The following is a 15223-nucleotide window of genomic DNA, read 5'->3' as shown; positions in this document are numbered from 1 at the left end:
TGCATACCTAAACATCCTGCCAACTCTTGATCATTTGGATTATCTATTACATGGTCATTTAAAATCCCAATAAACCAAACAACCAAACTTTTAGCTTGCTTTTCTGCTATACTTTAGATTTTAAAATTTGAGGGAAAGGGAGGGGTTGGGGTGAAGTTTCATCTTTCTTATGATATTTTTTAACAATCATATGCAGCCTTTTAAATTTAATTGCATATGTGTGATTTCCAGTAAGCTAATAAAAGTAATAATCATTTTCTAAGAAGTGAATAAGACAAAACAGTTACCTGTCATGTGCTTCGGGAAAACTTGCTATTTGGGGGGATATCATTTAAAATTATTTTTATAGTGAAAAATCCCTTCATAAAGTAGGGAGTTGAGTTTGAGTTTGCCTATTGTGTTGGTGTAGAATCTCCTGTATTGTATTTCCTTCAAGTGGGGCTTCTCAGGGACCAAGTCCATCCACGCCCTTCCCACCTGCTATCCCTCACTGGAAGACCAGAGGGTTCTTGAGACCACTCTCAATTCTTGCAGATAAATCCCTGGAGTGTTCGAATTGAAAACTTCCCAGTCTCTTCCATTTGCCCAGTGGCTCAAATACAGGCCCTGCCAGGGCTGGGTCTTTTAGAGAGGCCCCTTAATTTGGAATGAAACCCTCCCGGCCAACAGCAACTGGTCACAGGACAATAGAACTATAGTACTTCACCACAATGCACTTTGCATCCTTGAGCACTCAAGGGGGTAAACTTAATGAGCACAAAATATTCATCTCTAATAAGAACATGCTGTCATAATCACCCTCCATGTGATAAATATCCTAGAGGTTTTCTCTTTGTTAGGTTAATGCTTTTCCACAAGATAATTTAACCAGTTCTCTAAAAAATAATCACACGTTATCAGGCCCAATATAGTAATATGGTGTGTTTTTTTTAATGTTTTGAATCTTGCCTTAAACAAATCCCATCCAAATAAATGCCCCCTTTTTTAGCTGGCACCAAAGCTTGTGTTGTTCATTGTAATCAAGCTCCCAGTCGGCTAACTCCTCATCTAACGGTATGTCTTCTGATTTCATTTGAGCAAAATTTATCATCCACAAGCAAAGACAGAAAATGTGTGAATGTCTAAAGCTTATGTAAATTAAGAGGCCATGCATGCTGGTCCTAAAAATAGTAGATAATTACAGGCATTTCTTCCCCATACAATAATTATAGGCCTCCTGTCATCTTTTCTATTCTGTATAAGGTCACAGTAGTATTATATAAAATTTACAGTATATTACAAGTTAAAAACACAATAATTAGCAACTGCGCATCTTCGGCACCGGTGATGAATGTTCACAGTAAAAGTTTAAAAAAAAGAGCATTATTTGTTTTATGTGGACAGTACACACTTAAATTTAATCATCAACTCCTGCTACCCAATAGGCAATATTCTCTCACTATTATAATGCTATTTGCCAAGTTCATAGTACACCCTTGGGCTGAATTCATCCTTAACGAACAGACAGGAAGCCAAATCTCTCACCGTCATCTCAACCAGGTGCACCATATTATTTTAAATTTAATAATTCTGTTGAACATATTGAATGATAATGAGCAAGCTTAGAGAAAGTGCCAAGGATTATTTTGACCATTATGATCAACCTCTGATTCAGGGGAAAAAAAATCCTCTCACTAAATAATGTGGGTGGTTCAGAGGTTTGTTTATTTAATACACGGTGTGGGATTGTTTTCCTCTTGCTTGTTTATATCATTCATCGGGGAGGAAAAACTACGGATATTATGCTTCGGTGGAAAAAAAGTTTTTAAACAAAAAGGAGGATTTATCCTTAGTTCTTAATTATCCATTCTAATGGGAACAAAGAGGCGCAGAAAATAAGAAGTGACAGAAAAGAACTATCATTTCTATGTTGCTTAAGGAAAATGTCAGAGAAGCATACACTCTCACTTCAGCCTTTCCCAGTTCTGTTGTGCTGTCAAAAGTGGCTTAGAAGAATGAGGATTTAGCAAGAATGGGGCAAAAGCAGGTTCTAGAGGCCCAGAATCCCCTATCATAATACCCTCATTTAAAAAAACCTTCATGTCACTTGGTTTGCTCAGCTGTTTCACGTCTCTGACAATGAAGGCTCCTATCCCCACTTGCCACGCTGGGGTCCAAGATGGTCACCACAAACTGGAATGCTCACCTCTAGGGCTGTGCCCCCTCAGAAGCAGTTCGGTTCCAAAGACAAGCACCGGGGGGAATTGAGGAGCAACCGTATTGCTTTGTGTAAGAACCCGATTGACTAAGTGATCATCTTAGCCATCCCCCTCCTGTTTCCACAGCTAGAGCAGAATAGTATGTACAGAGATTAAGGGCTCTGGAGCCAGACTTTCTTGGCTACTCTTCATTAGCACTATGAGCTTCAATGTAACCTTTTTATGCCTCAGTTTTCACCTCTATAAAATGGGAAAGCAATAGATGTAAGCATTAAAAGAATATATATATCTCCGGGCTATTGTAAATAGAGCTGCAATGAACATTTTGGTACATGACTCTTTTTTTTTTACATCTTTATTGGAGTACAATTGCCTCACAATGGTACGTTAGTTTCTGCTTTATAACAAAATGAATCAGTCATTGCCTACATCATCCTTTGAATCTCAAAGGTGTTCCTCACAGAAGCCTACAATTGTAGGTCCCCCTGTCACATGTTCCCTCTCTCCTCTGTCCCTCCTTCACAGCATCCTCACACTTCTTATTTAACTGTCCATTTTCCCCACATGTTTCCTTCAATGGTATATCATTACCACCCACCCCAGGATAGGCCTGGAACATAGCAGGTACTCAATAAATGGATTAATAAAATAATTCTGTCTATATCACTTTTTAGCTTCATAACCCTGAGCAACCTACTTAACCTCCTTGAGCTCCTGTTTCTTCATCTTTTAAAAATGCAAATGATAATACACACCTCACAATGCTGTTTAAGGATTACATTAAATTTGGGTGCATAGCAAATGGTTAATAAATCTCTGGTAAGTAGGATATCCCAAGTCAAGGATCTCTTTAGATCTCAGGAGGTGAAAAAGAACCCTAGGAATCAGGTGCTTTATAAAAGAATCTACACTTCCAATAAAACTGGAGTGAGAGGGTAGTCTCTACTGTGAGAGGTCTCTTGAAAAGACCCCCAGGGACAACTATGCCATTCAAAGGAGCTGAAAGAATTTGTAAGCAAAACACCAGGTGAATACTTCAGGAGAAACTAATCGGTAAACTGTCATGCTTATGCTTCCAAATAAATGGCAAGAATGACTAGTTCCTAGTTCTCTATGACATGGCCTTAAAATGTGAAGGCTGAATTTCAGCCCTGGGGAACCCTTACCCAATCTTCAAGTCACGGACAAACACACCACAGACCCTCCCCATGTATTCAATTATATGATTGATCTCCTGCCTCATACTGAGAACAGCATTAAGAAATGTATCTACAGTCTTGTTACATTTAATCTTCAAACTATATATAGTAGGTCTCATTATTTACAACTTATACGTGAGCAAACCAGGATTTAGTGCTGAAGTTCTCTCTGACTACAGCACTAAATCTTTCTCCATAGCATTTCTGATTTGTGATCAGATGTTTCGCTTCCTTATTCATTTATCATCCTCAAAAGATGGTAAGTTCCTTGAGGGCAGGCGCCTTGTTTGTTTTGTACACTTTTTTGCAAGAGCCCAGATTAGTGCCTGTTGCATATTTGTCATTTGTTGTTCCATATTTATTTGTTGAATAAACGAGTGAATGGACGCATAGATTTGATGGAGCAGAGAGGAGAATTCGGCGTCTGAAATATAACAATACGAAGTTAAACATTCAGAAAGACGCGGCTTTCAGTGTAGCCCACTTAGTACTTCAATATCTGGGAACTGATGGGAAATATGCCCGGCAGCCCATTAAAGAGTTGGCGTTCAGCGTGTAAAGACCTGCTTTCCCTCGAGTCCTAAACGGCTGTTTGGTTTCTACAGAGCATGCGCTGTGGAGCCGCAGGGCCCTCATTTGTATTAGAAGTGAAAGGGAGGTCTAAACTGAACTTGGATGGGACAACTATGTTCTTTTCACTTAATGATATAACATTTTATCAGCCACATAAAAAATGAAATATACGTGTTCATTTGCTATTTGAGGAGCTTTTTCGACGTGTATGCAGGAGCTATGTCAGCCACTAACTGGTGATCCTTTTTTGACACCCTTTCCCAAGAGTATTGCATAGGTAAACATACTCTATTTGAACAAGACCAATGACAGCAAAATTGCTTGCTTGTCTCTAAGAAGACTCTAATAATGTGCACCAAGGGAGTAGCCCGTGGTCTGACCGAATTTTTTTTCCCCCCAGTGTAAACCATAAAATCCATTTCAATAGCCAGAACAGAGCAGTTTAAAGAGCATCCCTAGTTAATTATATCCAAAGAGTAATAATAAAATCAACTATTAAATTTTAGAACTTCCTCTTTAAAGTATTAAATATTTGGCAACTGCAATGCAGTTAAATTTCTCTCACAACAATGCTTTCCCCTCCTTGGCCGGCCTATGAGAAGAATACTTATGTGAACTCTTTCAGCACGCTAGAAAGAGAATGTATTTTTTCCCCGTGAAGAAATATTTCCGATAAACCCTTTGTTTCTGCCAGATGTGTGTGGCTTGTTAAATAACCAAGAGCTCAATAGGCATAGTCACTTCGTAATAGGATATAACTGAGTCATGGGTCCTCTATAATAATTGACAGGGCATGACAAAAAAAATTGTTAAACCCAAGCCAAAAGGTCGTTTGAGCCCTAATCCAGTGTTTGGGGCCTTGACTCAGTTGTCTCAGCAGGTTTCAAGATTCAAGCATTTTCTGGCCTTTAAAACCTGGCCCTTGATAATGTCAGTCCACCCCAATGGGAAAGTCACTTGCTGCTCATTGAAGCACATGTCTGTACTAGGACGGATGAAAGAACCTGGTTCTGTGGAAATCATTCAGGAAGCAGTGGCTTCGGCTCCCAGCACACAGTTTGATTAGGTAGCTAGGATTCTGTTCCCTTCAGTAACTTCACTCTCAGATGTAAGAGGGATTAAGTTGCCCTGTGGAAGAGAATTCAGAACTTGATCTTGCGAGGCTGACGGCAGTGGTTGCTGACATTTGTCTACCCCTGTGCTATTTGTTTTGCTTCAGTGTCCCATTTGAAAAGCTGACTGTCTCTATGAATAACGTGGAGGGTGAGCGCTCCTTCCTAAAGAGGCACTAGAATATGTAGGTCACGTCAAAGCCAGCCTTCTGGCTTCTTAGGAAACCTAGAGGAGAATGGAAAACTTACTCCTGTCTTTAAGGATAGAGATTCTATTCTGGGGACATCTTGTTGGACTGCTTTAGCAAATAGTTGTGTCTGTAAACTCTCTGGATGTGGGCCAGATAATAGACTGAACTTACATCACAAAGAAGCCCACCTGGAAATAATGGAAGCGAACAGCAAACGAAAGCCTCCAAGACAAGGCGAAGCAGAAATGATGTCATGGGTAGGAGCCTCATGGTTACTGTGCATTTTTCTAGTGGGCCTCACTTGCCTGCCCCTCCAAGGCCAGATGCAAACAAATGTCAGAGCACACTCCTGGGAGAAACAAAGGCTGCCTTCCGCCCAACAGCCTCTGCAGGGGGAAGGATGCAGGTACCTGCTGCGCTCTCCCAGGCACTAGACATGTGGCTTGAGGGCATTTCCAGAGGCAGAGAGTGGAAGTGGATGGCCCTCTGGAGGGTTTCGCTCTGGGGCCAGATGTTCAGCTAGGCAATCTACAAAGGACTCATAGTTTTACTTATGCTCTTATTTTACAAAGAAAGTTAACTGAGATAGTGCTATACCGGGAAAAGTTTTTGAAAAAAGGGAGAAGAAAAGGAATCTGGCCTTAAGCAGTCTCAGTCTAAATTCTCAAACATTTATTAAGAGCATATCAGATGCCTGGTATGAAGATATAATGACAAGATATAAGTGGTCATGATGATAAGATATCAATGGTGGAGAGATATTCATGCCCACAAATAAATGCCATTCAGTTGTGACTGGTACAATTACAGAGCTAGATACGGGGAGGGCAATTATAAGAAACTGGTACCTCAGTTTAGGAACTCATGAAAGCTTCATTGAGGAGGGAGTCATTTAAACTGACCTTGACAGGACATGTAGATGTTTACCAGGTGGACACATGATAGGGTAGAGAGTGTTCCAGGAAGGAACAACTCGGACAACATAGTGTAAACATCTCAGGTGAACACGGACCTAGAAGCAGTTCAGTCTGGTTGGATTGAGTCTGGGGGGGTGTGTCAATGTGCACCTGCACATGTGGGACTTTCTGTGAGATGCCAGATTGGGTAAGGAGAGGCTGTAGGAGTTGGATCACGAAGGACCTTGTATTCCAAGCTAAGTAGTTTGGACTTGATCCTGTAAGTAACATGGTGCCATGAAAGATTTTAAATAGATCAAACTGGGCTTTAGAAGGATTATTAGGAAAGCAGCATGCTGACAAATGGGCTGCAGGGACCACACCTGAATGAACAGACCAGTTGAGAAGCTATTCATTCATTCACCCGTATATTTACTGAGCACCAGCGATGTACCAGGCACCTTGCAGAGGCATCTGGAGAGAGTAGTCGTGATTATGCTGGTATTGGGGGTTAAGGTGAGAGATCTGGGAGCATGCACAGAACTTCTTGCATGAGCAGTAGGATGTGAAGAATGTAGTAGGCTTGGGTGATTTCTGTTCTCTTTCTATATTCTGTTTACATCCCCATCTGCCCTCATCCTCATCATATAACAAAAATTGTTCTCAGGAAGTCCAGGAAACCCTAAGGTGTAGTGGGTTACTCCTCCCAGAAGCACCTGTCTTGAAGCAGTAATCAGAAGCCTTGAGTCACTGGAAGGCAGTCATGGTGATAAACTTCCAAGAACACCTTCCAAGAAGGTGTTTTTTATCAGGCTCTCCTCCATGTTAGAGGGCATCTGCTCACCTCTCAGGACCTCCCTGGGTCCCAGGCAAAGCAGTGACTAACTAACTATGTTTGATGCCCCTTACTTCCTGGGCCCTGTCTCTCAGATCCCAGACTTCCTTGCTCTTGCCCAGTGTGCACACACACACATGAACACACGCACACGCACGCACACACAGTAGTCATGCAGGGGCCTTATCCCAAGAAAACTTTTTTTCCATCACAAGATTAAATATCTCTGCTGGGAAGGGCAACTTGCTTCATGAAGGCAGTTCCAGATATCTTTCAATTGTCTCATCATAGAGGTAGATGCATGTCACTCCCTGAGATGGCAAGCGGCTCTTCCTGGAGTGAAAGTTCTCTCAGGATTTGAAGATTCCCTCCTCTCTACCTTAAAGATCTCTGCCTGTCATCTCCCTCTCTTCTCCTTGCCACCAGTCTCTCAGCCCCTCCTGAGTCTAAGCCCTTTCTTCACCTGTGCTCGCCTAGAGATACTGGCATTTATACCTTCACGAACTGCTTTTAAAATTTTTCTCTCGTTTACTTTCTTTTTTATTTTTAATTTGTTTTCCCTTTTTAAATTTTCTCTCTTGCTTTGATGTTCCACTTCTCCCTCTCCTTCTATCTGCAAACTCATTTTTGTTACCCTTCCCTTCCTTTCAAACCTGACATCCCCTCAAGTTCTTATCAAGTCAACAGTGTTCTGTTCCTTACCTCGCTACCCTCTACAGCATCTCCATGCAATCTCGATCCTACCCAACTACTATCCTCCCTACCCCCAGCTCTCCTGAAACTGCTTCTTTCAAGTCTGCTGCTGATTTTCCTCTTGCCGGATTCAACTACAGTTCCAGTGGTCTCTCAGAAGGCATTTTAAGACATTGGGAATTTGCCATCTTACCAGATGGGTCATATTTGTAAAGTACTTAATGGCTCTGTGCCCGTTTTGTCATCTACGGAATGGGTGTGATAATGGTCCTGAATCTACCTATAACACTGGATTGAGAGGAGATGTAAATGGGCTTTGTAAACTATAGACTACGCTTCAACTATCAGTCATTATTACTGCCATGCTTGCCCTTTCTAGTAACTGGCTCTGCTGACCACTCAGTCCTTCTTGAAGTTCTCCCAGCCTGAGCTTCCACAGCGCAATTCTGGGCTTCCTGACTCTGGTGCTCCTTCTCTGACTCCTTTGTCTCTTTCCAAACGGGCTATTAACAGTAGGAATCCCACCAAATTTTGTCCCCAGCCTCCCACCAAATTTTGTCCCCAGCCTGTCTTCCTCTGCATTCTCATCCTATACTATAACTTCAGCTGTCCCTCGCATACAGATCTTCAACTCCAGCCTAACTAACACCTCTCTAGAAGTCTTGACTTGAACTTTGATCTATACCAACCCCAAATGACAAAAACTGAACCCATTTTCTTACTTCCTAAGACTGAGACGGCTTCTTTGCTTCTCTATGTCTCTTGAAGGTACCATCATGCTTCTGCATATATATCTTCCAAGATTGGAGACCAAACATTTTATGTCCGCTGGGTTTCTTCTGAGTTGAGGCAGTGAAATAGCCTACACCCATGTGTCCGTTATCTATTGCTGTGTATTGAATGACTCCAAAATGTAAGGTTTAATTCAATAACTATTTAGTTCAATTCTGTGCATCGTTCTGCTGGTCTCAACTGGACTCACATGTGTGTCTGTAATCAGCTGCTGTCAGCTAAGCCATTTGACTACTGGGGTTGGCTGACTCTGGGCTGGGGAAAGAGAGATACTAGACCACATGTCGGTCACAATCTAGCTGGCTAGCCTGGGCTCATTCACAGGGCTGCTCAGGTTTCCAAGAGCCGCCAGAGAGCAAGCTCTGGTACCCAGCATTTTTTAAGTCTGTGTCTGTTACATGTTTGCTACTGTCTCATTGGGCAAAGCATATCACACAGTTAAGCTCAGAATCAACAACCACAATCAGTCAACTTGGGCATCTAATGCACACAAGTTTCAATTTCTTTGGCATGGACTCTCCTCTCCATGGAAAATCCCCTACATAGAGAATTCACCAGGAAGCTCCATTAAAGGTCTCTAATGAATGCTAATCCAGCCCGTGCGCACTCAGCCCTTTCCGAAATGTTTGCTGGAGAAGGAGTATCACTGCTCGCTAGATGTTCTAATTGTCATGAAATACTAAAAGTCACTTCCCGGCATTCCCTCATTGCATGTTATAAAATCCTAATACCCCACAAGCTAGACACAAAACCTGAGGGACTACAGTCAGGCCTCTCATCAGAGTAATCTTTTCTCCAAACAGGAAGGCTCAACACAGGGCTGAACCAAACCCAAAGTGGGCAAAGAGCCCCAGGGTTACTTCAGAAGTCATGTAGACCTGACTAGCCAAGGCCCAGGCCAAGCCACACCTCACAGATAAGTTACATGTATATTGTTTTGTTCTGTGTTCCCCGGAGGGTCGCACCGTGTAAAGGCTGGGGGAAGAGGATGGCGGGCAAGGTTTGCGTTGCACACAAGGAGAACAGGATATGGTTCCTGACCTAAGACATCTCATCAGTGTGATGCCATGGAGAGCTGCCATGGGCCTTCAGACATGAGAATGCTCTTGGTAGGCCAGAGTTGTCAAGGTAGGCCTCAGGGGAAATGCAGGACTCGAGATGTCTTGAAAGAAGAGGAGAGAGGATATCAGGTAGAGACAAGAGCGTAAAAGGAAAGATAAGAGTGGTGAAGAACAGTAAGCCCGGCTTGCCTGGAATAAAAGGCACCACTGGCAAGGGAGGGGAGGAGACAGGCTGGATAAATAATATGGACCAGATTTAGATGCTATGACTGCCTTCATGAAAGTCAGTTTAACGAGGAATCTTCTTACGATCTTGACAAGAGAGAAAATGAGGAAAGTGCTCTGTGAGGAAGATTAAGTTGGTGACAGTGAATTATAGGACATTGAATTATAGGAGAAAGAAATGAAAGCAGAGATATTAGGAGACTATTAGAGCAATCTAGGAGTAGACCAGAAACATGAGGACACAGACCAGAAAGAAGAAAGGGCACAGCCCAGAGAAATTATAGAAGAAAGATTCAAACATCCACTTCATATTAAGCTACATACATCCCAGAGTTCAATTCAGGGGCAAACTGTCCATTCCTTGTGGATGGTGGAACAACTTGCCAAGAGGGCTAATTACAGCAGTATAAAAAACCAAGACAGATAAAGAATTTGGAGGATTGTTTCTTAATTTCACTATTCGGGAGAAAATTCTTCATCTCTCCCTTGCTGCATGTATAAATATAGCCCAAAGATTATCATGGGGTCAAGATGAAAATGCAACTATTTTTTTTGGCCGCATCAGGTCTTAGTTGTGGCAGGCGGGATCTTCATTGAGGCATGCGGGATCTTTCGTTGTGGTGTGCAGGCTTCTCTCTGGTTGTGGTGTGTGGGTTTTCTCTTCTCTTGTTGTGGCGCACAGGTTCCAGAGCACGTGGGCTCTGTAGTTTGCTGCACGCAGGCTCTCTAGTTGAGGCGCGTGAGCTCAGTAGTTGTGGTGTGACGGCTCAGTTGCCCTGCGGCATGTGGGATCTTAGTTCCCTGAGCAGGGATTGAACCCGCATCCCCTGCATTGGGAGGCAGATTCTTTACCACTGGACCACCAGGGAAGTTCCGAAAATGTAACATTTTTGACACTTAATCTTATAGTCAGTCAAGATATGGTGCTAGGTTATGTGTTCATTCTCAGCCTAACAGGTATAATTACCAACCTTTATGTCATTCAATGCTCATGACAACCCTGTAAAGTTAGTATTATTTCCATTTTACAATCAAAGGAACTCAGGAAGGTTAATCATCTTCCTAAGATCACTCATTTAGTAAAAGAGCAGAAATTTGAATTCAGGTCTTTCGACTTCAAAGTCCATGCTCTTCCCCCCACATCACTGAATTTTCAGTCCAACACGGCAAAGCAGAGGTTTGTTCTCTTTAAAGAATCGGAATTTTAAGATATAGGCTGATGAGTCTTGACATTTCCTTAATGTAACAATTAAGTCTTTATTTAAGAGGGAACAACTGGCAATTTTCTTCCACTGGTGGGCTAGACAGACAATAAAAATGATAGCAAAGGTTATTAAAATTTATATGGAGACTAACAGATTGGAATAACTACAAAGCGAATTCTTCAAGCAGCAATAGAAAGGTGGTGAAATAGCACAATATGAAAGAAAACTCTCCTTCAGCTTCAGATGCCTAAATGTGCCGTCACAAGACTGTTCAATTCTCAAATGCCAGTATTTTCTGATTCCTCTAGAACCTAGTCTTAACGCAAAATATCAGTCAGCGGGACAGTAGGTGTCCCAAAATGTCTTAATTCAGAGAATTAGTGTTAACTGAGCCAGATTAGCTCCATTTATCTCTAATTAATTACCTTTATCTAATTAGACACTGTTTCTGGTAGACATGGAGTCCAGTAGACTAGATTATTAGTGTAGTCATTGTGCCTTTACAAAATCCTGAAATTAATAAAACGTGCAAAAGAATCTGCAGTTCTAATTGCACAGGTGTTGCCTTATGGCAAAGCTTTATCATCTGATTACACCAAGGGGTTATTAGTGACTTTTTATATAGAGGATGAGCCTATAAAATGTACCTTAGCAACAGCTCATTAGTTTAGGGTTGTTACTGTATTATTTATTACATTCAGCCTTCCCCATTATCTAGATTGATTCATGGACCTATATGTTTTTCCTCTCCTCTGTGCAGAAAAAAAATATTAAATAAAATAGAATAAACCATCATTATGAAGCCAGATGCGATATGGAAAAATGCAAAATGTCTTCATCAGCTACAGTTTGACTCTTTAAGACAGAAAGCTCTAAAGTTAGGTGAGATCAGAATCAAATTTACGGGGTTTTCTTTCTATGGAAAAAGAACCAAGTTAAATTACTGAGGATTATGGAATGATTCATATATGTGATTAAAAGAACCATGTGGCTGTCCTAATGTCTTCACATAAGTGAACTGGCATACCAAGGTATTTGAAAGAAAAAAGCAAAATGTTTCTTACACTAAAATATATTTATATTTATTAATTTTCACTTCACATATTTCCAAAATGAGTTGGAGACATCTCTATGTATGTTTACCCACAACATTTATAAAAATCCATCTCTTCTTTTACTTTCTGCTTTTTTTTTCCCTTAAGAATAATTTGTTACCAGATGGGGAAAACTAACAAATTACACAATCTAGCTTCATTGAAAAAGCAAGATTTCAATGCCTGCTTACAAAAATGAAAAGTGCTTTTTCTTGGCAAGGTTAGGTGTCTGCAAAAGACTAAAACACCTCAACCTTTGTATTTTCTATTTTTTTTACTCATAATCATATGAATAAGCAGTTTTTCACAATCATAGAATAATTAAACAGCTAGAAGTAAATCCAAACACAATCCTATTCCAATATACAAACATGTTTATTGACAAAGCAGTAATTCCTTTAAATAATTTGTCAACATAAGTATGTCAAATGGGTTTTAAAATCATTTCTCTCTCTGTTCCCCAACAAAAATTACTCTACTGATATGAGCTATATATTGCTGTTCACTTGCTGCTGAACCTAAACTAGTGAGATGATAATGGGTAACTGTTATATAGCACATGACAACTAATTTGAGTGGTAATAATGAATGTTTAATGATCCTCCTTTCAAGCATGAACATAAAACTTTTCATGTATACCTTACCAAAATTATAACCATTAATCTAAAAATTATAGTTGCAACTGAAATAATAGCCAGGAATTATAGATTAAAGCCAAGTCAGAATATTGTATAAATATTCCATATGAACACAAATACAGGGGGCACATAGGAAGCACCAGCTTCCTGTTTTCATTCAATCCAAATCCTTGTTTTGAAATTTATGAAAGTTGTGTGATTAGTAGAGAAGATATCTGAATCCAGATATTAAAAGGCTATTATTTCTATCAATAAATAAGTACAACAGTCAAGGTCATTTTCACTTTTCACTAGCTCACAATTTCTAAACAAAAATAATATGTATATAAAAATGTGTCCCCCACCACTGTAAAGCAGTTATACTCCAATAAAGATGCTAAAAAAAAATGTGTCCCCTATATGGGTAATATTTTTAGAATACTCTATTTAGATCAAGGAAAGAGTGAACATAAAATTTACCAGAATTGCAGAATTTTTATATCTTAAATTTCATTTTTTTATATATAGATAATTTTCCAATTGTGTCCCTCTACCAGACTATAAATATGACGTTGGGAAAAGGAAGAAAGAGATCTGAAAAATGAATAAAGTGTTTTAAAATGGTCTTTTTACACTGATGGAAAATATCTTTGGTTTAATTTCCAAGTTATATCATTCCTGGTATTCAATTAAGAACCTCAGTTCATATGGCTGCGATGTGGCAGAGGAACACCTCTGCCTCCTTTCCAGTTGGGTTTGCTTTCCTTGTTACAGGGTAGTTGAAAACCAGTGACACTGCAGTCACAAATATGCAATTTTACATCAAATCCCAGGGCTCTATATTATTTTTTAATTGTTTTAAAAGACACATTGTGCTTATAAAATTCAAGAGGGAAAAAGCCCCTAATAACATAAAAAAGAGTAGCCAGTAAAATCTGCAGTTTTTCCCAGTTATGACCCTCTCTGTCAGAAATTAATGTCCAGCTGAATGGTGCATAATACCGGCACCAGCTCATCAATATGATTCTGCCTCTTTAAAACTCCAGCTTACAGGCCAAGGTGGCATGTGTTGGGTCACATTCTCCAGCTGTGCACATACTCACTGAACACATTTCTAACTGAGCAGGCATCCTTGACTAAAGCCAAGGCAAGATCAAATGAGAAAAGGAATTCCAAACGTCCTTTGTAAACTATACAGTGCTTCAGAAATATAAGATGGCAACATTCTTAGGTAATACTACAGAAGGATACTGAACCCCTGATGAAGTTTCATTTGTTCACCTCAATAGCCCTGCTGTTGCCCCTAAACAGACATGGCATTTAGTCAATAAAGTCTTTGCCTCTCCTGGGTTCTTTCTGGCCTTCCATTCTAGGTTTCTTCTGATGGGGAAGAATTCCTATTAAAGCAGGCACACCAATTAATTACATTTTACCAGGCTTATTTTGTTATGCACATATACATAGGCACTACATGCAGTATGTTAAAGAACACGTTAAGAAATATCAGGAGGATACGGGGGTGGGGAAGGGTAAGCTGGGACGAAGTGAGAGAGTGGCATGGACATATATACACTACCAAACGTAAAATACATAGCTAGTGGGAAGCAGACGCACAGCACAGGGAGATCAGCTCCGTGCTTTGCGACCACCTAGCAGGGTGGGATAGGGAGGGTGGGAGGGAGATGCAAGAGGGAGGAGATATGGGGATATATGTATATGTACAGCTGATTCACTTTGTTATACAGCAGAAGCTAACACACCATTGTAAAGCAATTATACTCCAATAAAGATGTTAAAAAAAAAAAAAGAAATATCAGGAAGTTTAGGTATCTTCTTCATTTACCCTGTGTTTTATGGCCTTGTTTATCACCTCCTTGTACCAGCTCACCAAACTTCCCTGGAGGAGCAGCAGACCAAATTCCTTTAGCACCCAGTGGCTCTGGGCAAATACAGAACATAGTAGCAAGATGCAAAAGTAATGAGACAGGGCTTCCCTGGTGGCGCAGTGGTTGAGAGTCTGCCTGCTGATGCAGGGGACACAGGTTCATGCCCCGGTCCGGGAAGATCCCACATGCTGCGGAGCGGCTGGGCCCGTGAGCCATGGCCGCTGAGCCTGCGCGTCCGGAGCGGGTGCTCCGCAACGGGAGAGGCCACAACAGTGAGAGGCCTGCGTACCACAAAAAAAAAAAAAAAGTAATGAGACAGACCGAAGGCACACATCAAGGGGACAATTTGTGAGTGGGGAAAGGGTTTTTCCGTTTGTTTGTTTTGCTTTTTACGGGATAGGGAAACACCTACTTTGGACAGTGGGAGAGAAAAAAGCTGCAGTTGGTCTTTTTAACACACACAGAACAAGTTAATATTGTGCTAAAAATATGTTTATGTATTAGGTTGGTTGAATAATGTGAAGGGTGGGCACCCAGAAGGAAGACATGGAACCGAATGTGCTCAAATATCCTCTCTTGTTGTTTGAAAAGTTGTCTGGAGAGCAGTGCAAAGCCTCTTTTTCCTCTCGGGCCTGGCGAGTCTGCT

At 40.9% G+C, this 15223-nt stretch overlaps 1 long non-coding RNA gene across 1 annotated transcript in view; it reads right to left on the bottom strand.

Annotated features, from left to right (window-relative positions):
• Nucleotides 1-15051: 15051 nt before the first annotated feature.
• The window catches only part of LOC132516086 (uncharacterized), an 18608-nt gene continuing 18436 nt past the window's right edge, over nucleotides 15052-15223 (bottom strand). The window contains exon 2 of the long non-coding RNA XR_009539250.1: nucleotides 15052-15223. This exon is cut by the window's right edge and continues 154 nt beyond it. This is a non-coding gene — a long non-coding RNA (uncharacterized LOC132516086).

Source organism: Lagenorhynchus albirostris, chromosome 2 (genome assembly GCF_949774975.1).
Source record: "Lagenorhynchus albirostris chromosome 2, mLagAlb1.1, whole genome shotgun sequence".
In the NCBI taxonomy this organism is placed as follows: Eukaryota; Metazoa; Chordata; class Mammalia; order Artiodactyla; family Delphinidae; genus Lagenorhynchus; species Lagenorhynchus albirostris.
This window is presented reverse-complemented; position numbering and strand designations above follow the sequence as displayed.